The 23336-nt window shown below is 46.1% G+C and overlaps 1 protein-coding gene across 1 annotated transcript in view; it reads right to left on the reverse strand.

Annotated features, from left to right (window-relative positions):
* The window catches only part of FBXW7 (F-box and WD repeat domain containing 7), a 197550-nt gene extending 178348 nt beyond the window's left edge, over positions 1 to 19202 (reverse strand). Inside the window, exon 1 of the mRNA XM_040966610.1 lies at positions 18068 to 19202. The gene's annotated coding sequence lies outside the window, so the exon portion shown is untranslated. The remainder of the gene's footprint in view (positions 1 to 18067) is intronic.
* Positions 19203 to 23336: the final 4134 nt, after the last annotated feature.

The raw sequence follows: 23336 nt of genomic DNA on the forward strand, positions 1-23336 counted from the left end.
CGCCTACAACGCCTACAACGCCTACAACGCTGGCATCCCATATGCGCATCGGTCGGAGTCCTGGCTGCTGCATCTCCGGCCCAGCTCTCTGCTCAGAGCCTGGTAAAGCAGCAGGAGATGGCCTACGTGCTCTGGCCCCCGCCATTCACATGAGTGAGTGAAACCAATGACATTTCTGTCTCCTGACTTGAGTCTGGCCCAACCCTGGCCACTACAACCATCTGGAAAAACAGTAGGTGAAAGATCCTCCATCCCTCGCTCTCTTCCCTATCCCCATCTCTGTAACTCTGACTGTGAAATCAACTAATCTTTCTTTTTTTAATTTATTTTTATTGAAAAGACACAGATGATACAGAAGGAGATACAGAAAGATCTTCCATCCACTGGTTCACTCCCCAAGTGGCCACAATGGCCAAAGCTGAACCAACTCGGAGTCAGCAGTCAGGTGCCTCCTCTGGGTCTCCCACACGGGTGCAGGGTCCCAAGGCTCTGGGCCATCCTCAACTACTTTCCCAGGCCACAAGCAGGGAGCTGCAAGGGAGGTGGAGCAGTCGGGACATAAACCAGCACCTACAATGGGATCCCAGTGCATGCAAGGCAAGAACTTTAGCCACTAGGCTACTGTGCTGGACCCCACTCTTCTTTTTTTTTAAGATTTATTTATTTTTATTATAAAGGCAGAGAGCTGGCTGGGAACTGGAGCAGCCAGGACATGAACTGGCACCCATATGGGATCCCAGCAGTTCCAAGGCCAAGATTTAGTCACTGGGCTATAGGATCGGGCCCACAAATCCTTCTCAAAAGTGACAAAATAATATCTCTTCCTTTTAGAGCCTATTTTAACAGGTCTACTTTGGTTCTATTTTCTCCCATTCATTTGTTAACATGTTATATGCCTATCAAGTGGCAGGAATATCAGACTTTTAGGGGAGGAAGCATTAAATGAAAAGATGAGCAAGAATCCTCAGTAAATCAGATAAACATTAACAACAACAACACCAAAAAAGACATTAAAAGCAGCAAAAGTCAAAGAAACTGTGGTTAACCAGGGCAAGGGGAAGTAACTCTACTTAAATCAGGACATGCTTCTTAGAAGTGAAAGTAGGGTCCTAAAGAGATAAATATTTCCCTGAAAGAAAAAAAAATGCATATTCCAAGGACATGAAACAGTAAAATGCAGAAATAATTCCAAATGAAAAGTGGCCCCTCACACGGGGGCTCCGCATTTACAAATTCTGTATCCAAGGATTCAAGCAACCGCAGCTCCACAGTATGCACCTTTACTACACATGTCCAGATTCTTCCTTACAGGATTCCCAAAACAATACAGCAGAGAACCTATTTATATGGTATTTACATGGTTTTATGTATTATAAGTGACTTAGAGGTGATCTAAAGTATACAGAAGAATATGCAAATATTATCTCATTATATGGATGGGGTTCAAGTGTCCACACATTGTGGTGTTTACAGGACAGGAGAGCAAGCTGGATCAAACTCCACAGGCATGGAGGGATACCTAGACACACATATATGCACACATACACACACATGAAAATGTACAATCACGTTTATTCCCAGCCTGCATATTCACCACTGTAAAGCCAGTCTCTAGATACAAATGAAGAAAGTCATATGAACTACAAGACTGAAAATGAAATGACTATTTTCTCAATTCTCCCAAAATGCATACCATTAATAATAAATATTACATAGAGGAAGATACTCAGTCCAATTCCAGCCTTGGGGCATTACACTTAAATCTGTCTCACAGAAGGAAGATGGGAGCAGGCTTTAGCAAGGAAATCAATTAAGAGACTCCTGTGGTGGACAGGGAAGAGAGGAAACAGATACAAAAGCAAATTCCTAAGTTAAAGATCGCTTGACCTGGCAAATAATGAAACAAAAGGGAAGAAAAATGAGACACTATCCAAGGTTGTTCCCAATACATCAACTTTGACACTTGCTTTTTTCCTTTAACATACACTGTACTTGGGCCAAGTGCAGTAGCTCACTGGCTAAATCCTCACCTTAAATGCACCAGGATCCCATATCAGGGTCAATTCGTATCCCAGTTGCTCCACTTCCCATCCAGTTCCCTCCCTGTAGCCTGGGAAGGCAGCAGAGGATGGCCTAAAACCTTGGGACCCTGCAACCACATAAGATACCCAGACGAAGCTCCTGGCTCCTGGCTCCTTGCTCATGGCTGCTGGCTTCAGACTGGCTCAGCTCCAGCCACTGTGGCCATTTGGGGGAGAGAACCAGCAGACAGAAAATCTTGCAATCTCTCCTCTCATAATCTGATATGCCTTTCCAATAAAAAACAAATAAAATTTTAAATATATATATATATAAAACTTCACAAACACATATTACAGCATTGTATGCATAAACCCTCTAGTCTTTATATACCTACATAAATAGTTTACTATGTAAAATAATCAGTTGATAAGGCTAGCACTATGGTATAGTGGGCAAAGCCACTGCTTATAAGGCCAACAGCCCATATGGTTTCGGTTTTGTGACCCAGTTGCTCCACTTCCTATCCAGGAACCTGCTAGCAGATGGGAAAAGCAGCAGAAATGGCCCAAGCACTTCAGTCCCTGTACCCAGGTGGGACACCCAAAAGAAGCTCCTGGCTGCTGACCTTGGACTAGCCCGGCTCCAGCCATTGCAGCCATTTGGTAGTGAACCAGTGCATGGAAGATCTCTGCCTCTCTCTGTGACTCTGCCTTTCAAATAAATAAGCCTTTACCAAAAAGAAAGAAAGAGAGAAAAACAGAAGGAAAAGAAAGCAAGGAAGGAAAGGAGGAAGGGAGGAAGGAAGGAAAAAAAAAAAAAGAGTGAATATGAAGAGTCAATCTCCACCCTGATTGGACATTTCACAATCTACACATACAACAAAGCGCCACATGATGACTCATAATACGTACAATGACTACATATCAAAAGTTTTCAAATTATAAAAAAAAGATGACAATACACACAAATTAAAATCATAAAATCTGCCTGGAACCATTTCCTAGTTACTGAAAAAGTATAGCAAGCATTTTCAGGTTATTTTTGGAGTACCTGCCCTAAAACTTGAAAGAAACAAAAATCATGAAATCTATTAATCTTGTATGCCTGTCTTTTAAAACGAATTTTAAATGAGCCTACCCATGCCATTACACATCTTTATCAACAGTCAGCATTTACACAGAATCAAAGTACCTTGCATAAAGGAAGTAACCAAATGAGAAACAGTGCTTAATTACATAACAGGGGTCTTCAACTTTGGCAAAACTGGCATGTTGAATCAGGTGACTCTTTATTGGGGGTGCTGTCTTACACCATGTTTAGGCCTGACCTCCACCCACTGAGTAGCAGCAACACTGCCTCTTCCCTCTCCATTCTCTTCTCTAACATGTGGCAATCAGGAACATCTCCAAATGCTGCCCAATGCCTCCTGGTGTGACAATAGTAGAGGTTATTTGTTATTTGGCAGGCAATGTTTAGTGTTTCTCATTTGTGACTTCATTTAAGCCCAATTCTGTACATGTGAACTGTTTTCCACATGGTACACATAAACTGAGACAGACAGAGGTTAAATATCTTGCCAAAGGTCGTACAACCAGTTGAGTGCTACTGCTACTCAACTGAACTCACAGGCTCAAGTTCCTGCTCCTAATCGCTGTTTGTGTCATCTCTTACTAATGTCTCAGCCCTTACCATCTGATCCTTCAAGAGTAATATTTTGAATCTTATCTGGAAGCTAAAACAATTATCCATACAAGTAAAAGCAAAATTTAAAAGTTCCTAAACTCAATATAGGATAGATTAAGAAGCCAGCTAGACACTGACCAGCAAATTTAGGAACTAAAGAATTCTTAGCAAAGGAAACTACCACTTATTAAAGATCTAGCTGAAGAGATTTATTCTTTTTTTTTTTAAATGATTTATCTTTTTATTTGAAAGTCAGAATTACAGAGAAAAGGACATAGAAAAATCTTCCATCTGCTGCTTCACTACCCAAGTGGCCACAACAGCCAGAGTTGGGCTGATCCGAAGCCAGGAGCCTCTTCCAGGTCTTCGATGCAGGTGAAGGGTCCCAAGGTTTTGGGTTGTCCTCCACTGCTTTCCCAAGCCACAAGCAAGGAGCTGGAAGGGAAGTGGAGCAGCCAGGACACAAACCTGTGCCCATAAGGGATCCTAGGGTACGCAAGGTGGGGACTTCAGCCACTAGGCTACCATGCTGGGTCTGAACAGACTTATTCTTACATTATCTCTTTCAAATTTCAAAAGCTACCTCGGGGATATAGATATTATCTCATTTTTCAAGCGAGGAAGTTCAGGCTCAGAACAACAAAGTATGCCTGACCTAATAAGGTTCACAACTTAATTGAAAAGAAACATTTTCTAAAAAATAAGCACATTTCATCCTTTTCGTAAAAAAAAAAAAAAAAAAATTTAAAAAAAGCATGCTAACTATTGCTCACTGAAGGTAGGAAACACAACAGAAGGAAAAGTATATGAGTACCGAAAGGTTCATCAGGGAATACTAAACAGAGGTCCAGAGATGACAGGGATAGGCCAGGAGGTGAAAGGCTGGAGCGGGGCAACACGTCTGGGAACACTGTCAGGTGCAAGGCGTGAGGGGTCAAAGGAAAGCTTGAAGACAGGCAACTTAAGCAGCAGACCAAAGAACTGTGAAGACACAGAAATTAAAGGAAATGGCACACCTTAAAGAAGCCTTAACTTTCAGGCTACTTTAAAATGAGGGTCAGTCAGTAGGTGCAGACAAGGTCATTTTACGTCAGACACTCTAAAGCACAGATGAATGATGGATCACATACTGGGCTTTACTGTGGATCCTGTCTCCCTAAGAACAAGCATTTCTACATTCTGTTCACCTAGCTCAATCCCTGAGAGACAACTCAGAGTGCGTGTTCAACAACGATCTGCTGTTGAGGACAGGCAATCCTCAAAACAGACACAACACTCAGGACCAAGATCATCAACGCATCCCCCACTCGAAAGACCAGCACCCTCAGGCAAGTAGCTGGATCTTGCAGTAAAGCTAACACGGATAGAGCACTAACTGACCCAGACATTGTGCTAAGGGCTAATTATCCTATGAGGGAGGGTGGCGCTATTATCATCATCCCAGTTTACCAGGAAACACATTCAGAATAAACAACTTGCTCACAGTCACAAGGCAGCCGAGCTGGAACCTGGGTCTTTCAACTCCAAAACTTGTCTCTCAGCTACTGGTTTACCACATATTTAAGTAGAACTAGACAAAGCTGAAGAAATGAGGATAAGACACACACACAAAAAAAAAAAAAATTAACTGTAACTCAAAACTCTTCTGGCCCTTATGCTATCAAGTAGAGTGGAGACCTTCCCACCAAAGGACACACTGACTGTCCCATGCAGTTTGAAAGGTCAATGACTTAGGGAAACAGATATTTAAGATATTAAGAAATCACTCAAAAGGATACAGACAAGTAGTAACACCCCAAGTCCACAATTCAGAGAAACAACAGGGTGTGACTTCTGACCAAGCTGATCCAGGTAGCCAATGCTGTTTACTATAATCGAGACTTAGAGAAGGAAAGGCAGAAGGGCAGGCCACAGTGAGATGCTGGCCACTATGAGTGCATCCACCCCAGGGAAAAGGACCATGAGGTGCTGCTACAACTGTGGGAAGCCAGGCCATTTTCGGAGCGAGTACCCTCGAACCACAGGCCAGGAGTTTCTTCCGGGACCGTGTCCCATCTGCAAAGGGGATCACTGGAATTCGTGCTGCCCCCAGCTCTAGAGAGAGCAGGGATCTGCTGACCAGGACCCCCAGTGATGGGTCCCAAGGACTCCTATCTAGGCTCCCACCAACTGGGTTCGTACTGAGGCGCCTCAGGTCTCCCTGATGGTGGGCTCTCCAAAGGTCAGTTTCTTGCTGGACATGGATGCTCGATTTTCTGCCTTGTCCTTCTTTCCTGGGCCGAGATCTGTTCAAAGTAACTGTATGAGACCTCTCTGGCCGTGGGCTTGTACTTGGGGGATACCTCCACTTCTACCACTCTGTCCTTGTTATTCCTCTGACAACCGTCCCTTTATTGGGAATGAGATATATTGGTAAAGGTCCTTGTAGGCTCAGTCTTGGCCCCTGATGTACAAGCTTATTTTCCCTCCTGGGGTAGATATTGACTCTATAATCTGAGGTCAGCACCCCCTGTCAACCAGAGTCTCCAGAACCAACCTGGGACACACTGGAAGATTTTAAAGCTGCTTTTCAAAAAGGCACCTAACAGATAAGTGTTTTCGCTATGCTCCCCCACGATACCATCATTGCAGCTAGCAGGATGGGGCCCTAACTAAGAATATTATCTTGCAGGCTTATAGAATCAGGCCCATTGTTGAACAGGCTTGTCAATTTAAGGTTATCAGACAAAAGCCTAGGACTAGCACAGTGCAGGGAACAGGAGCGGATTTTTCACTCCTGGACACAAGCTACTCTGATGGAGACATCCCAAAGGCGTGGAACGTTGAACAAGTGTGAGTCAAGTGTGCTGATCTCACCTTCGTCTCCTTCCTCTGTGGTCTCCAGACCTCAAGACTTCTAGAGCCATTCTCCCTGAACCAGTCTTCACCCCTCCGTCCTTTGCTTGAGGGTCTTTCCTCTGTATCTCGCCCACCTCCCTTGTCCCACTGAATTGTCTTTATAAGCTGTAAAATTGTTTGTTTCCATGTATGAATTTCTAAATCTAGGAGGTTAATATTTTGTATTCACTAAGAAAATTCTAACGCTCAAAAAGAAAAAGTTCCCCTACTCATTATATCAGCATTCTAATGTTTCTACTACCAAATTGAAATAGCTGTAAATAGAGACCACCAACCATGCAAAAAGAAACTGATGTCCCAAATACTTATCTCTACAACCTTCTGGTACTGCACATACATAAGAGGAGCCAGCGTTGTGGCGTAGCAAGATAAGCCTTTGTCTATGGTACAGCATCCCACCAGTTCAAGTCCCAGCTGCTCCAGCTAAGCCAGCTCCCCCTAACATGCCTGGGAAAGCAGCATAAGACAACCAAAGTACACACAAAAAAACGTGAGAAACAGGGGGATGCTCCTGGCTTCAGACCAGCTCTGGCACTCACAACGCTTTGGGGAACAAACCAGCAAAAGGCAGATCTCCAGCACTCCTCTCTATGTAACTCTGTTTTTCAAATCAACTAAATTTGAAAATCAAAAAAAAAAATTAACACTTTACACTAAGCATTAGAAATGGTACTGAAAAGAATATACGCCTCTTCCCATCTATCTGATAACCTATTCATAATCACAAAATCCTTCTTCACTATCTCTGGAATGGAAAGATAGACCCCAAGAATCCCAACACTAATTGTTACCAACAAAAAGTACTTACAATACTGATTTTGAAAACTAGAATATCCATTAAATTAACCACTTAACCTGAAATGCACTATCAGATAAATCACCCTAGTTTCTGCATTTATATCAAAATCTAAAGTTACCTTTAAAACAAAAGATTCATTCATCTATTTGAAAGACGGAATTAGAGAGAGAAGAAAGAGAAACTCCCATCCACTGGTTCACTCTCAATGGCCACACAGCCAGAGCTGGGCCAATCTGAAAATAGCAGCCCATTTTTTTCTGGGTCTCCCCCATGGGTTCCAGGGCCCAAGCACTGGGGCTGTGTGGTCTGCAGCCTGGAAGGTGCATCAGCAGTGAGCTGGATCAGAAGTATAGCAGCCAGGACGGCAGGAGGCGGCTTTACCCGTCATGGCACAGCACTGGCCCCAACACCTGAAGTAACCTTTCCTTTCAACGAGAAAAGTCAGGACAGCAGGATAAGAGCTCAGAAGACAGGACGAGTGCTAAGAAATACATCTCAAGCTTTTTTTCCTTCTCGTCTTTGAATTCCTTCTTATCTTAAACACAGAGCTCCAGTAAAGAGACTATGAAGGCATTGCCAAACTCTTCCCAAAATACTTTCCAAATACAATCAAGAACTATTTATTTCTTCTACTTCTCAATAAAACATTGACTGCCAAACGTGAAGAGAACACATTTCTGAAAACTGATCTTATATTTAAATGAACACAAAAAGGAGTAAATCACATTTCATTGAAAACAGAAAACTAAAATTAAGTAACTGAAAGGATTTTAATTCTTTTTTTTTAAGATTTATTTTATTTTTATTGGAAAGGCGGATATATACAGAGAGGAGAGACAGAGAGGAAGATCTTCCGACCGATGATTCAATCCCCAAGAGAGCGCAACAGCCGATGCTATGCTCATCCGAAGCCAGGAGCCTCTTCCGGGTCTCCCACGCAGGTGCAGGGTCCCAAAGCTTTGGGCTGTCCTCTGCTGCTTTCCCAGGCCATAAGCAGGGAGCTGCATGGGAAGTGGGGCTGCCGGGATTAGAACCAGCGCCCATATGGGATCCCGGGTGTGCAGGGCGAGGACCTTAACCACTGCGCCATGGCGCCAGGTCCAGGATTTTGATTCTTAATTTCAAATTTAAATGATAAAGATAACATTGTTATTCAACTTCCTGATTTTTTTAAAAGATTTTTATTTCCAAGGGTGAAAAAGATGATGGGTCAAGTAGCTAGTTCTCCCCTCACAAGCACCAGAATTCCATATGGGCGCAGGTTCATGCCCCAGCTGCTCTGCTTCCCAGCCACTGTGGCCTGGGAAAGCAATCACTGGGACCCTGCACCCACATGGGAGACCCAGAAAAAGCTCCTGGCCATTTGGGGAGTGAACCAGCAGATGGAAGATCTTTCTTTTTGTCTCCCCTTCTCTCTGTAAATGTGCCTTTCCAACAAAAAATAAATTTTAAAAAATGTACACTTAAAATACTGATAACTAAATTACATCCTAGTATTCCTAAATGGACATTAGTCATTACGGTGACAGTGACTGCATATCATTTATAAAAAAACCTTCCTAATTACACACTGCTGAAGTCTCTGGAAATTAACTAAGATCCAAGCTGTCTTTCCTTCTAAAATGACAGAACATCTCTGCCACTTCTCTAATTTAAAATAAAGCTTTTAACGAAGTATTGGGGAATCCTATACCTACTGGAGATGCTTTGAATACACCACAAAATCACTTGGATGTTAGTCTAATTTAAGTGCTGAATGTAAATGTTGGGCAACAAAAAAGCCTGACTTCACATTTCTATCTATGCCATACTTTAGAAGATCTATAACCTAATAAATTAACACCAACAGCCATGAATTATACACTGACGACTAGACTAAGAGTTTCACAAACATTTCACACTTGATCTTGTTTAATTCTACCAACAATCTTTTGACCCCCGTGTCCCCCGTCAACAGGTGCTGAGACAAATACGAGCGGCCTGAGGAACACATTCAAGGGCAATATCTGAGCAATGTGCTCTCCGTATAAAAGGAGAGTTCTTCCTCAACAACATGAACGCGTTTCATTAGGCAAACAAGCAGCGCGCTATTAACTTACTGCTGCCTCCAAACAGGAACATGGTTGGCCGTGCAACTCACTGTCCTAGGAAGAACTCAGATCTAGAGAATGCCAGGCAATGCCACCTTGCACTGAAAGCTGATAAGTACATTCTCTCTTCCAAAATCAAAACCAAACTAAAAAAAGCCTTGAAGCTCTGCCTTCTGTGTTCATGTCTTTATATACTGAGTTCATTCAAAATACCCACACTATCACATCCAAGTGATGTCTCAGAGGAAAGACTGAGTGAAAGCAAAAACATTATACACTGGGTCCAGCATTGTGGCACAGCATGTTAAGTCAGCGATGCTAGCAACGCTGCCATCCCATTTCAGCACCTCTCCGAGTCCCAGCTGCTTCACTTCCAAACTAGCTCCCTGTTAATGTGTTTGGGTAAAACAGCAAAAAAAAAAAAACAAAAACAAAAAAAAAAAAACCCACAACAACGACAGTCAACATTCTTGAGCCCCTGCCAACAACATGCAAGACCCAGATGGAGTTCTGGGTCCTGACTTTGGTCTGGTCCACCCCTGGTCCCTTTGGCCATCTGGGGACTTGATGGAAGATATCTCTCTTTCTTTCTGTAACTCTTTCAAATCAGTAAATCATCTTTTTAAAAATATATCTTGCCCTATTTTTATTACTTCCTAAATACCAGAACACTTATGCAGTGAAGAAAATGGAGCACACTGCACACGCACACAAGCATATACAAACACAGAGACAACGCCTCCTAAAGCCAGCCACACTGCCGGGAGTGATCCTTCCGCTGCAAATAAAGGGCGACACAGCAGAGGACACGCAGCAGAAACTGCACAGTATCTAACTGCTCTACCAACTGCTCCTCAAGCCTGATGAGGCAAGACAAAGAGGCAAAGACACTCCAACAAAAAGCTCTCCTCTTCAGTAGACAAATACAGCAAAAACATTGGCTCAAGTGTTACCCACAAATTTTAAAGGTACACTTTAGGAATTTTTGTTAGACATTATTCTGTTTTCCAAACATCCAAGAAACTGCAGATGTTTCCATAAATATGTTATGAAGACATAATGGTATATATTAAAAAAAAAAAAAAAAACTGGGCCTAGTACTGTAGCCTAGCAGCTAAAGTCCTCACCTTGAACATGCTGGGATCCCATATGAGTGCCACTTCGAATCGTGGCAGCCCGGTTTTCCATCCACTCTGTTTGTGGCCTGGGAAAGAAGTTGAAAGTGGCCCAAAGCCTTGGGACGCTGCACCCGTGTGGGAGACCTGGAAGAAGCTCCAGGCTCCTGGCTTCGGATTGGCTCAGGTCCGGCCGTTGTGCTCACTTGGGGATTGAATCATGAGATGGAAGATACTTTTCCTCTCTGTCTCTCCTCCTCTTTGTACATCTGACTTTGCATTAAAAATAAAAATAAATCTTTAGAAATAAATAAATTAAATAAATAAAATAAAAACTGTATGTCAGTGTAAAAATGTAATTGCTAGAAAGCATACCCATCCATAATGATAGGAAACATTGTAGATTCAGAAAAGACATTCCCTTTAAACAAGTGATGAGGACACCCGTGAGGAAGCGAGCTCACGCAGCAGGTCTCCCTCTGAACCCGCGTCCTCACCGCTGCACCAGGAGGGCTCGGACTTAAACAAACCTTGCTTTGCCCAGAAAAAAGAAAACAGCAATCATCTAAAAGCACATGAAGGCATAAGACAGACTAGCTTAATGCTTAATGGAAACAGTATTTTAAAGCAACTTTACTCATCTGTTTATAAAGAAACACATAATAATAATAATAATATTTTTCCCTTGGTCTACTAAAAGCATCACCAAAACAGAGAAATTGCAGATGTAAGATGAACATCTTAACATCTTTTCTTTTTTCTTCAAGATTTATGTATTTATTTATTTGAAAGTCACAGACAGACAGACAGATATAGAGCAATCGTTACTCCTCTGGGTTTGCCCCCAGATGGCCCAGTCAAGGCTGGGACAGGCAGAAGCCAGGGTCCAGGAGCTTCATCCAAGCCTCCAACACGGGTGGCTGGGGCCTAGGCACTTGGGCAAGCTTTTGCTGTTTTTCCAGGTCATTAGCAGGAAGCTGGATTGGTAGCGCAGTCACCGGGACACGAACCACTGACCACATGGGGTCTAGCATCAAAAGCAGCAGTTTAACCCGCTGAGGCACAATGCCAGTCCCAACATCTTATGTCTTTCAAATTACTACCCACTTTAGGATTGAGATAATAAAAAAAATTACTTGAAAAGGCGAAACTTAAAGGGAAGCAATCAACTATCCTTACCAAATGAATAGTAAATCCTTATGTGATCTTCTGAAAGGTGAATTATAATAGTATACAGTAGCACTGTATGTCACCCAATGCAGGTATCTACTGATAAAACAACTGCTTTTTCTATTAGTTGCAATGTAAAACTGAACACAGCAAATTATCTTCTAGACAACATATTTGAGACAGACACCCTTTAAAACACAGCAAAGCCTTTTAAAGCACTCATTTATATAGGACTGAAATGACTTTAAAATAATAGGTGAAATAAACAAAAATGCGTGGCTAACAATTCTATTCATTGAATTAAGTTGCTATAAAGAGACTAAGTCTTTAAGCATCGAATCTGCATGTTCTCATAATTTGCCTAATATTTTTATCAGCTTTGAACCAACCATAAGCACTTCTAATTTTATATTCAAACTATATAAAACTATACAAACCATATAAAATTTATAGTTTGCTTTCAGAAACTTTCAAAGGCATACCCATAAGATTCTTCAGATACTTCTGGCCACATGAGACAAAGTCAATGTGGGCCAACTATGGCATCTCTGAGTAAGAGGCGCAAGCAGCACAAGAAGAGAAAAAGGAGACTGGAGGCATTGTCTCACCCACTTTCCCCCGTTCCTGGACCTCCCCGACCCCAACTGGTGATTCACATGGGCATGCATCCTTCCTAACTATGTAACCATCCTCAAAATTAAAATAAGTATAAAAACTGGTTTTTCATTCAAATAGCCCCTACTTCTTAGCTGCTTCCCTTCAGAGAGGGTCTTATCCTTGCTCTGCAATCCATAGTTGCCATGACAGAAAAAGCACTAGGCATAATGCACGGTGTGTTTTGCGCAGAACCAGTTTCAGACAGCCCAGAGGAGCACGTCTCATCTAGAAGCCAGAGACCACCCAAAACACAGCTTTGTGCGCCTACGAAGCTCCCACTGCGTGTTAGCAGATCCAGTAGTGATCTGTACTAGACAGCAGTAACCAGTCTACAGGCCAAACTCGATCTCAGTCTTGTTTGTGCGTATGGGAGTTCACTGAAGCCCAGCCACGCACGCGCTTCTCTCTCATCTGCAGCTGCTTGCACACCACACTGCGAGAGCAGGGTTCAGAAGCTGTAGCAGTGCTCATGCGGCACACAAAACTTACAATATTAACTGGTCCTTTCCCAGGAAACAGTTGCTAATCCTTCCCCCACACAATGAGATGTCAGAAGCAGCTCAAGACTTCTTTCTCCAAGAACCATGTCCACAGCAAAAAAAAAAAAAAATGAAACGGGCTGCTGCTAGCTTACACGTTGACTTTGCAGTCACATGGGCTAAAACCAAACACACACCTTTTAAAGTTTTCTAATCATTAAGGTTGCTAAGGAAAAGCACACAGAGGTAGTTGCCTACTACCACAGAGCAGCCCCCTTCCCACTGTCTGTACCAGCAAATTACATTAACACTAAAAAGCTGCCTTTTTAAAATTCATACCTTCACCTGTATCAGAAATGTCTGCGTGGGGGGTGGAGAGTGAAAGTCCCATATGGCATACACCCCAATCACTGTACCCTCATCCAAAAACACCCTGGAACCACCTCCCTGACAAATCGTCTTCCTGAGACAGTCCTGCCATTTGATGTAACAACATTCAGCAGCCAATAGGAAAGTGCTGAATGCCAGCGAGGGAACACTGCAAGTGTGAACGCAATCTCCTCCCTCACAATCCTCGGTGCTCCTTGTCAAAGGCAACACCACGGGCTGACCACAAGCACCTCCGAATCTTGTCAAGTGCCAAGTTAGTTTTGTTTTGTTTAATTTTTTTTTTAATTAAAAAAGGTATTTTTAAAAAGCATTTTCACCACTGCTGTGACAACACAGGGATGTGTCCTCCATTGTACAGGACACAAAGACACATACCAACTGTGAGCAAGGGAAGTAGGCTTCTCTGTCGGCTATTTATAGTCCCACTTCGTCACATCAAGACCAAATTTAGGATAATAACAAGAGCAACGCAGGGGCGGTGGCTTGGTGCAGCCGTCCACATCCTGTATTCCTCCACAGGAGTGCCTGGTTCAAGTCTTGACTATTCCACTTCCGAGCCAGCTTCCTGCTGAGGCACATTCTTGGGTAAAGGAGCAGGCCATAGCTCAAGTCCCTGGGGGCCTGCCACTCTGACAGATTGGCCAGGGCTCCGAGCTCCCGGTCCTGGCCTTGCCCAGGCTCAGATGCTACAGGCATTGGGAGGGGGAACTAGCAAAGGCAAGACCCCTGTCTCTGTCTCTCTCTCTCTGCTTTAAAAAAAAAAAAATGAATAAAGAAAACTCTTATAAAGCACAATGCAAGGCAAACTTTAACATTCATTTAGGGAAATAAATATTAAATGCTACATATAGCCTCCTGAACTTTAAAGACCGGTACATGCAAAAACTTGCAATGGTTTCAAAAATACAGAGTCGGGTCTATGGGACAAAACTAATGGCTATATTTAAAGACTGCTTTGTCCCCTCCCCTTTTTGAAAAGATCTATTATTTACCTGAAAGGGAGAGTCGCACGCGCACACACACACACACACTCCATGGTCTGAACCAGGCCAAAGCCAAGAGCAGGAACTCCATCTACACGTCCCAGAGTAGCAGTGGCCCCGACACTCTGGCCATCCTCCACTGCCCTTCCAGGTTGGAAGCTGGAATGCAAACAGAGCAGCCAGGACGCCAGTACTCCGCTACGGAATGTCAGCACCACACAAAGTGACTTAACCCACATGCCACTACACCAACCCCTACTCTGCCCTTTTCAACCTAAGTCTCACTCACTTTTACAATATTTCTTTTATACCCAGTTTCATCCATTCCTTGTTCTTCCCCAAATATGAAAACATTTATTTTTCACCTCTTCCTTCCTCCTCCTCGGGATGATCAGAAACCTAAATACAAAATGACACTCAAGTCCACATTTCCAACACATCACTCATTCAATTATTGCTGTTCCTTCAAATTGTGTCAGCATGCAGTTTGAACCCTAACATGTGCTGTCCAAAATAAAGTCTAATGTCCTCTTTCTGAATTCTGTAAATACTGGAAACATCTTTTTCATTCTTCCTTCTGTATAGTCACTATAGCGTGTTTTGTCTTAAATGCTATTTCTCCAAACAAGTTATCTGAAATTACCCTCTCAGGAGTATTGTTCTCAACTGCTTCCCCGGCTCCGTCCACACCTCTGCACAAACTCTAAACTGATCTCAAGCCTACTCAACAACCCTCTCTGCATGTACTGCCATCAGACTAACTTGCTAATTACACCTGTCCCTTACGTCTTTCCACTCCAAACGTTTTAAATCCTGTCTCCCCAAGTTCTTCTCCCTGAAGAGATCTTCCCAGATTTGGCTGACACCCCACGTTGTTCTGCATGGTCCCTAATGAAAACACACAAATACATTCACATTCTATCAGGAACCAAACACCTTCACTACCCTCTTCCCTTCATCCACCAGGAGAGGAAAAAAATAACTCAAAATCACGCCCTAGCCATATCAACAGCGTGGGAACTTAAGTAAGCAAAAGTGCTTCAAAGGCAGGGACCCCAAATACTCCGTCATTTCCATATCTATACAATAAAATAGTACCAGTGCTCTTAACTGATTTACAGTAAAAACAATAAAAATAGTTCCTGGACTTAGCAAGCAACTTTGATCAAGTATAACCCTACAAACTCTGGTTTGTTGATTTGTTGTTCTTCCTTTCTAAAAATCAACACCAGATTTTCCTGTTACATCTGTGAAAAATAGAAAACATGACTTCCTCAAAGTCACAAAAAATTACATATTATTGGGGCCAGCATCGTAGCACATCAGGTTAATCCTCCACCCTGTGCACCAGCATCCCATGCAGGCATCAGTTTGTGTTCCAGCTGCTATACTTCGGATCCAGTTCACTGCCTGTGGTCTGGGAAAGCAGCAGAAGTTGGCCTAAGCCCTTGGACTCCTGTTCCCACATGGGAGACTCGGAAGAAGCTCCCAGCTATCTGTTTCAGATCAGCTCAGCTCTGGCCATTGCAGTCATTTGGGGAGTAAACCAGGAGATGGAAAATCTGTCTTTCCTCCTCTCTGTAAATCTGCTTTTCAAATAAAAAAAGATAACATAATACTCAGAGACACTTGTCATTGATTCTAACACTGCACCCACTAGTCAACATGTTCTGTCAGTATCTATTCAAAAGACAATTTAAAGTTCCTTATAAAACCATAATGAGAACAAGGCACGTAAGCAAATCAGACAGCTGCAGAGGTTCGAGAAGGGGGAAACCAGTCAAAGAAATGCAAGAAATAATTCTCAGACAGACCAAAAAAGTTGGGGAAAATGTTGGTAAAGAAAAATAACCAGGGGCCAGTGTGGTGGCACAGTAGCTAAACATCCACCCTGTGACACAGTCATCCCATATGGGTGCTGTTTACATCCAGGCTGCCCCACTGCCCTTCCAGCTCCTTGCTAATGCACTGGGAAAGCAGCAGAGGATGGCCCAAGTCCTTGGTTGTAGACCTGGAAGAAGCTCCCGGCTTCTGGCTTCAGATGAGCTCCATCCTGGCTGTTGTGGCCATTTGGGGAATGAACCAGTGGATAGAAGACCTCCTCCCTCTTCTCCTTCCCTCACTATAAAACCTGCCTTTAAAATGAAAATAAATCATCCTTTAAGAACAGTAACAATCAGGCCCAGCGACATGTCCTAGTGGCTAAGGTCCTCGCCCTGAACATGCCAGGATCCCAAATGGGCGCCGGTTCTAATCCCAGCTGCTCCACTTCCCATCCAGCTCCCTGCCTGTGGCCTGGGAAAGCAGTCGAGGACGGCCCAAAGCCTTGGGACTCTGCACCCGCGTGGGAGACCCGGAAAGAAGTTCCTGGCTCCTGGCTTCGGATCAGCGCAGCACTGGCTGTTGTGGTCACTTGGGGAGTGAATCATTTTCCTCTCTGTCTCTCCTCCACGATGTATATCTGACTTTCCAACAGAAATAAATAAATCTTTAAAAAAAAAAAAAACAGTAATAATCACCAGAAAAGAAAACCAACAATTGGTTTAGCTCAAAACACAAACTCCTGGAAGCTTCAAGAAGGTAAATGTGGGAAACATACATGAACTCTCACATGAGGGGGCATTAAACATGCAGAACTTTTGAAGTGAAGGGAGAAGGTGTCGGAGTTCGACAGAAGGTAATCCAGGCGCTGACTGGAGAAGGCAGGCCAGAAGCCTCTCAGCAATGACTTCAGAGGCCTCAGCCCCGCCGGCGGGACCGGTTCGCTAGTCTCCAAGCATCAGACCTCAGCTCTGGATGCACCTGTGAATGCTCACTAGCTCCAAGGCCCTCTAACCCGGCACTCCACAAGGATCTCTGAAATCCAAGTCCCAGGCCCTAGACACACAAGCTTTAAAATAACGGAGGGGAAAGCGACTCCCCTAAGAACTAAGTATTGGCCATTCCTGTGAAAGTGATAGGCAGCAATGAGGCAACAAAGCCTCAAACCATTTTCCCAAATAAAACAGTCTTGCCACTGAAAACATTTCACTCAAAAAAATGAGCACATTTGGATAGAGACCGGGAAAAGTAACAACTTTTATAAAGTGGTTTATGCAGTACATCCTCCTCCTCCTCCAAAAAGCTGTTATTTCCAAGAAGTCAGGATTCTCTGAAGTTAACTGCAATCTGTTACAATGTTCTCCTGACACAGGAATGGGAGACAGAAGAAAGGTGTAAAAAGTATATATATACACACACACTTTCTTATCCATAGGTACGGACATGAAAACCGGTCTTCCTTCTCAAGACTCCAACAAATAAAGTGATTGTACTTTACGACTTGCACAGAGGAGACGGTTCCAAAGCGAGGCACCCATGGGAGAGGTAGCCCCCCACCACGCCCCATATACAAACTACAGCGCCCTCTCCCCCCACTGCACCAGGCGAAGGGCTATTACAAGATGTCCTTTGTGTGCACATATGCTCTGCCTTCCTCAACTTCTCTGTGCCAATTCCTGCCCAGACAGGTGCCAAGTAGCCACTCCGGAGTAAAACACAACTCCCCCAAGAGAAACTGGGCCACACTCGCACGTCTCCTACAAGCTAAAAGGTTACACACCCCAGCCAGAGCCACTCGCGGTGCCAAGGAGAGGTAGACCCTCTCCCGCACACATGCACACAGACACACGCGCGCGCACGCACACACACACACGTTCCCCCGTGCTGCTGCAAAACATCTGCACAACTACAAGGGAGCAGCCCGGCATCCCCCAGTCCCCTCTCCGGAAGGGCCACTCACACTGGAGAGAGAAGAACCGCGGCGACCAGAAAGCGGGTCAGCTCCCTTCCTGCTCCGGACTGCGGCTGCGGAAGGCTCCGGCGCGCTCGCTGCTGACTGAGGAAGGAGCGCGGCTCGCGTGTCGGCCACCCGGGGAGGAGGAGGCAGCAAGCTCCGATCACCTCCTTTCTTCTTCTTCTTCTTCTTCTTCTTCTTCTTCTGCTTCTTCTTCTTCTTCCTGGGTCTCTGCAGCCTGAGACTTCTGCCCCTCCAGGGCCACTTGTCCTGGGACAGTCACGTTTGGGAAGGCTCCAGATTTTTTTTTTCTTTTTATAAAGTTTCCTCTGGGCGGAGGATGCGGCCGGGCCCCCCGGTTTCCTCCCCGGCCCCCGCCGCCCTTGGAGAGGGGGCTGGGGCGGGGGAGGGGGCTCCGAGAACTCCTCTCGGGGTCTGGTCGAGGAGCCGGAGGGCTGACCACAGACCGAAGGAAAAGACCCCCTGAGGGGGCACAGGGGAAGGGGAAAGTGCGGGAAGAACCGCGGCGCCGGTCCTGCTCTGCCCGCCGCCCCAGCCGCCGCTTCACATTGGGGTCCCCGCCCCCCCGACCGGGGGGTGGTTGCCGGGCTTGGGGTCCCGGTTCATACACTCCTGGGGCGAGATGCTACGGCCCCGTGTGGGTGGCCGAGGCGGCGGCGAAGCGAGGGTCCCAGCCGGCTCCGCTCGGCGCCGCCCCCGCTCCCGGTTCCCGCATGTGTCGCTGCGGCTGGGACCCCCCTCCCTTACACCTTGGGGGGTCCCTCGGCCCCTCCACGCTCCCGGGCGCCTCGTCAGCGTCCTCTCACTGCGGAGCAGCTAACCCAGTCCCGGCCCGTGGGAGCCGCCTCCCTGCCCCCCCGGCCGCCGGCTCCGGCTCCGGCTCCGGCGTGTGCAAGCCGCCGCCGCTGCCGGCCAGGAAGGTGAAGGGGGGGAGAGGAGGGCGGCCGCGGCTCTCGCTGGCCCAGCTTGGGGGCCGAGGTTCTCGAAGGCGGCCGCTGCACAGGCGCTGGCTCCTCCGAAGCTCCCTCGCGCTCACTCTCTCGGCGGCGATCGCAGCAGCGCCCGAGCTCCGCTCGCTGTCTCCCTCGCTCTGTGCGGGGCTCTCGCCTCACTCCAGAGAGAGGGGCGGGAGGAGAGCGGCGCCTACCGATGACGCAGTCGCCTAGCAACCGCTCTCCTCGCCCCGCCCGTGGCTCTCCGCTCCCCGGCTTCCTCCCATGGCCTGTTTTTTTTTTTTTTTTTCTTCCCTCCCGCCCCTTTTCCCCTCCCCTTGCACCCCGCCCGCCTTTCCAGCCACCCCGCCCTGGGCGACTCTGGCGCGCTCTGATGACGCTCGAAGGGAAGAGGAAGTCGGGGAGCCGGGAGCGGGCGGGTGGGTGCGCCTCGGGCCGCGGTGCTCTCCGCCGCCGCTGCCGCCGCCGCCTCTACGGCCGCGTCAGAACTGGAGAGGAAGGGGAGGAGCCGCGCCGAGCGTGAGCGGCCGCCTGGGCTCAGCCCCTGACCCGAGGGCGGCGGGCAGAGCTGCAGGTGGCGACGCCTCCTTCGGGAACCAGGAGGCGGCCCTGGGGCGCACGGCCCCGCGCACCGGCCGGAGGTGAGGCGCTCGGGCCTCGCGAGGTGCAAGCGGGCCGCGGGGTGGTCCGACAGCCTGGCCGCGCTGCACCTGCTCCCGGCAGTGGCCGCCCCGCCCTTCCTGTGGCGCGGGGGCAGGGGGTGAGGCCCCGGCGAGTGTTGGACGAATGAATGAATGGACGAACGAATGTTCTCTCACGTGGCCCCGGCGGAGATGATGGACGTGCGGACACTGTATAGCCTTTACCCGCAACCCCGCGCCTTGTAAAGCTCACAGTTGTTACCAGGTCCCCTGCCGCCCCTCCTGGGAAGCAGACGAGGGAACGGGTGCGTCCCGAGACCTCAGTGCCGACCCACGAGGCACCGGGAAGGGTACCGGGAGACTGCAGAAGGGTGTCTGACCGCTGTACGAGGGCGGTGTTTTAGCAGCTCCACGCTCTGGGGAGTCCTTCTGGCTTTACGGTTTAGAGCCTTAGAGAGCTGGTCCGCGGCGGTTCAGCTTTATCCACCGCCAACATCAAAACAGGGCTAGCCTGTGTTTTCGGTTCTGATTCAGAGGTTACTGCTTTCCGTTCTGAAAGAAGTGGTTACGATTAGGCCTGCCCATCCCACAGGTGTGGGCCCAGGGAAGTAAGTCCGAGTAAAAATGCTTTAAGGTGTAGTTCTCTAGAAACAAAAGGGGGGAGGGCAAAATCCTCAGACAACTGACTTGGAACTTTCCCTGAGGAGTGGTATGAGACTGAGGTCAAAGCGGCCCCAAGCATGAGGCCGACTTCACCACAGGTGCATCTCTGGGTCCTGGCCCACCCGGCCACCTCAAGCGTTGGGGTCGTGGGTGTTACCCTCCCGTCCCAGCACAGGAAAGGGAAGAACAAGAAGTAAATGTAGGACAGACAGATTTGAGAAATTCGGTGCTAACTGCCACCATCATATGCAAACAATAAATGAAGGAAAACGTCTAACTGGGTAAATTCAAAGGTTCTTACTATAATGCTGCCCAAGAGGCAGGAGGCAAGGAGTAGAACCTGCTGGAAGAGCAGCATCTACTACCGCCCTTGACCTGAAATTCGCAGAGCAGGGTTGAATGTCCCGCCTCCATTACCCTGCTTTTTGGCTTGTTTTTACCAGACATAAGCCTCCTGCTAGATTCCCCCCAAAGACTCGAAGAAATGGCAGCAGCGAGCAATGCCCTCTGTGGCTGCAAAGTCAGTTTTTCCCCCATTCTCTCCCCTCTGCCTATGTTACATCAGGGAATGGGGGGAATTAAGGAAGTAAACTCACGAATTTAAAGGATTTTACGTAGCTGAGGAACCCATCGCTTAAACTTGTAGGCTCTAAACGAGGATAGGAACATCCAGGCTCCACAGAGCAGTGTGAACAGCTGCAGAGCCATTGGACCAGCTGTGGCTTTCCAGCAGCCAACTCTCCTGGCACTGCCGAGAGTCTGCAGGTAGAAATGGCGCCCGGGAGAGCCTTGAGCCACCCACGTCGTAACTAACCAGGGCCCCAAGCCCACCTGCTTCAGACTCGGCTTGGGAACAGGAGGAAGTCGCTGGAACCGGCCTCCAGGGAGAAGATGAGCATGCATTCCCATGTGGTCTGTGAAGGTTTAGTTCCTCAGACAGCTTAGGTATCCCTGGAGACAAATAGCTTGTTCTTTTAAAATAACCGAGCAATATGAAGTTTCAGGTAACCCTTCTTTCCCTGGTTCATCGATTTGTTTATGATTAAGATCTGCATACTATGTTGAAATATAACAAAGGGACATTTGTGTGGGGTTCTTGGATCCTACACATGCAGTTGAGCACCTTTGAGCAGCTAGTCACTGTTCTGCTATCCTTGTCAGTGGCTTTTACTGTCAAAGACTGCAGGAACTCAAGTATCTGGCAACTTTTTCCCTCTTGAAATGCCTTCCACCATGTATCAATTGTTTTTTTTAGCATTTTTACTAGGAAATGCATTTTTGATACATAAAGCAATCTTATAGTAAGCAGTTTTAAAGGAAACCACTCATCAGTCAAGTCAAGAAGTGGAATATTGCCATCTCCCTGAAAACCCTACTGGTAACCTAGAACATCTATCTGCCTTTTTCCCTCTTAGAGGTAGCCGTCATCCTAACTTTTGTGATAAACCATTTCCTTGCTTTATTGTTTTATCACAGGCATGTATCCTTCAACAACATATAACTTAATTTTTTCTATTTTGAACTTTACATAAACACAGCAGCATAATATATGATCTGTGCACTTGCTGTATTTGTTCAACATTACTTTTTAATCCATATGCTGTTGAGATCATTGGTGTAGCTCACTTTAATTGCCGCATGTTATACTGTTTGTGGCAATATGTGACAATTTGTTTAGCTCTTCTCTTGTCAGAGGGCCTGTAGATTGTCTCCAGTTTAGGTAGCTACAAATGGATGTGATTGTGAACATTGCTCAGGTATGTATGCCAACACATCTGTATCCATTTCTGTGTGATGTATACTCGGGAGTGGTTGTGTGTGTGAATAAATAATAGCCACTTGTCTCCTGAGGCGATGTACCCACAGTGGACATGCGCAGGTCTGAGTCCCCCACACCTCCTGTACTTGGTACCCTCAGCGCTTTGATTCAGTCAGGCTGGTGAGTGTAGAGTGGTATGTCATCACGGTTTTAGCTTACAGTTCCCTGATTACTGATCTCTCAGGGTCCTTTTCATGTATCAATTAGCCATTTGGATTTCCTGTTCTGTAACTTTTTTAACTGCCTTGGCTCCAAAATGACATTTGCAGTCCCTTCTGTCATACACATGGTGTGAGCACTGCATTTCAGCGAGAGCAATGCTGCCGAATTAGTTAGGCTTGGGAAAAGTTCTTTCCAAAGTAATAATAGTTACAATTTACCTTTTTTTGTGACTGTGATTATAATTTTTTTTTAAAAATTTGATGATTTTACTTGAAAGTTAGGGATTAGGAGAGGGAGAGATAATGAGAGGGATTTTCCTTTGCTGGTTCACTTCCCAAATTATTGCAGTGTCCAGAGCTGGGCCATTCCGAAACTGAGAGCCAAAATCTCCATCTCCCATGTGGGTATAGGGGCCCCGAGCCTTGGGCCATCCTCCACTGCTTTTCCAGGCCATAAGCAAGGAGCTGGATCAGAAGAAGAGCATTCGGAAATGTTAACTGGCACACACATAGGTTGCTAGAGCCACAGGCTTGATAAGTTATTTGAAAGGCAGAGTGACAAAGAATGAGAGAGACATCCTTCGGGCTGGAGACAGGAACTCCAGGTCTCCCACATGGGTGTCAGGAGCCCAAGGACTTGGGCCATGCTCTACTACTTTACCAGGCACATTCGCAGGGCGCTGGGTTGGAATAAAGGAGCTAGCTGGGATTTGGATGGCACTCCATCTTAACCCACTACACCACAGCACCAGCTCCAGTTATACACTTAGAAGTATGACTATAGGCTTTATTTTTTAACCTTTACCTTCCAAAATCATACCATCTTTCAACTATTAAGCTATTACTTGGATCCATCATAGTGAATTTTGCTGTATTTCATTTTCCCACAAGTACATAAAGGCAATTTTTATTCTCTTGAAGCCATTTCACTAAACTCTAATGTAATCCTTGCTGCTTTATATTTTTCTCACGGGCAAGCATGTAAGAAACCATTTTCCCAACAGTTTTATTTTTCAT

Source organism: Ochotona curzoniae, unplaced genomic scaffold (genome assembly GCF_017591425.1).
Source record: "Ochotona curzoniae isolate NIBS_2020 unplaced genomic scaffold, NIBS_Ocur_1.0 scaffold_4506, whole genome shotgun sequence".
Classification (NCBI taxonomy): domain Eukaryota; kingdom Metazoa; phylum Chordata; class Mammalia; order Lagomorpha; family Ochotonidae; genus Ochotona; species Ochotona curzoniae.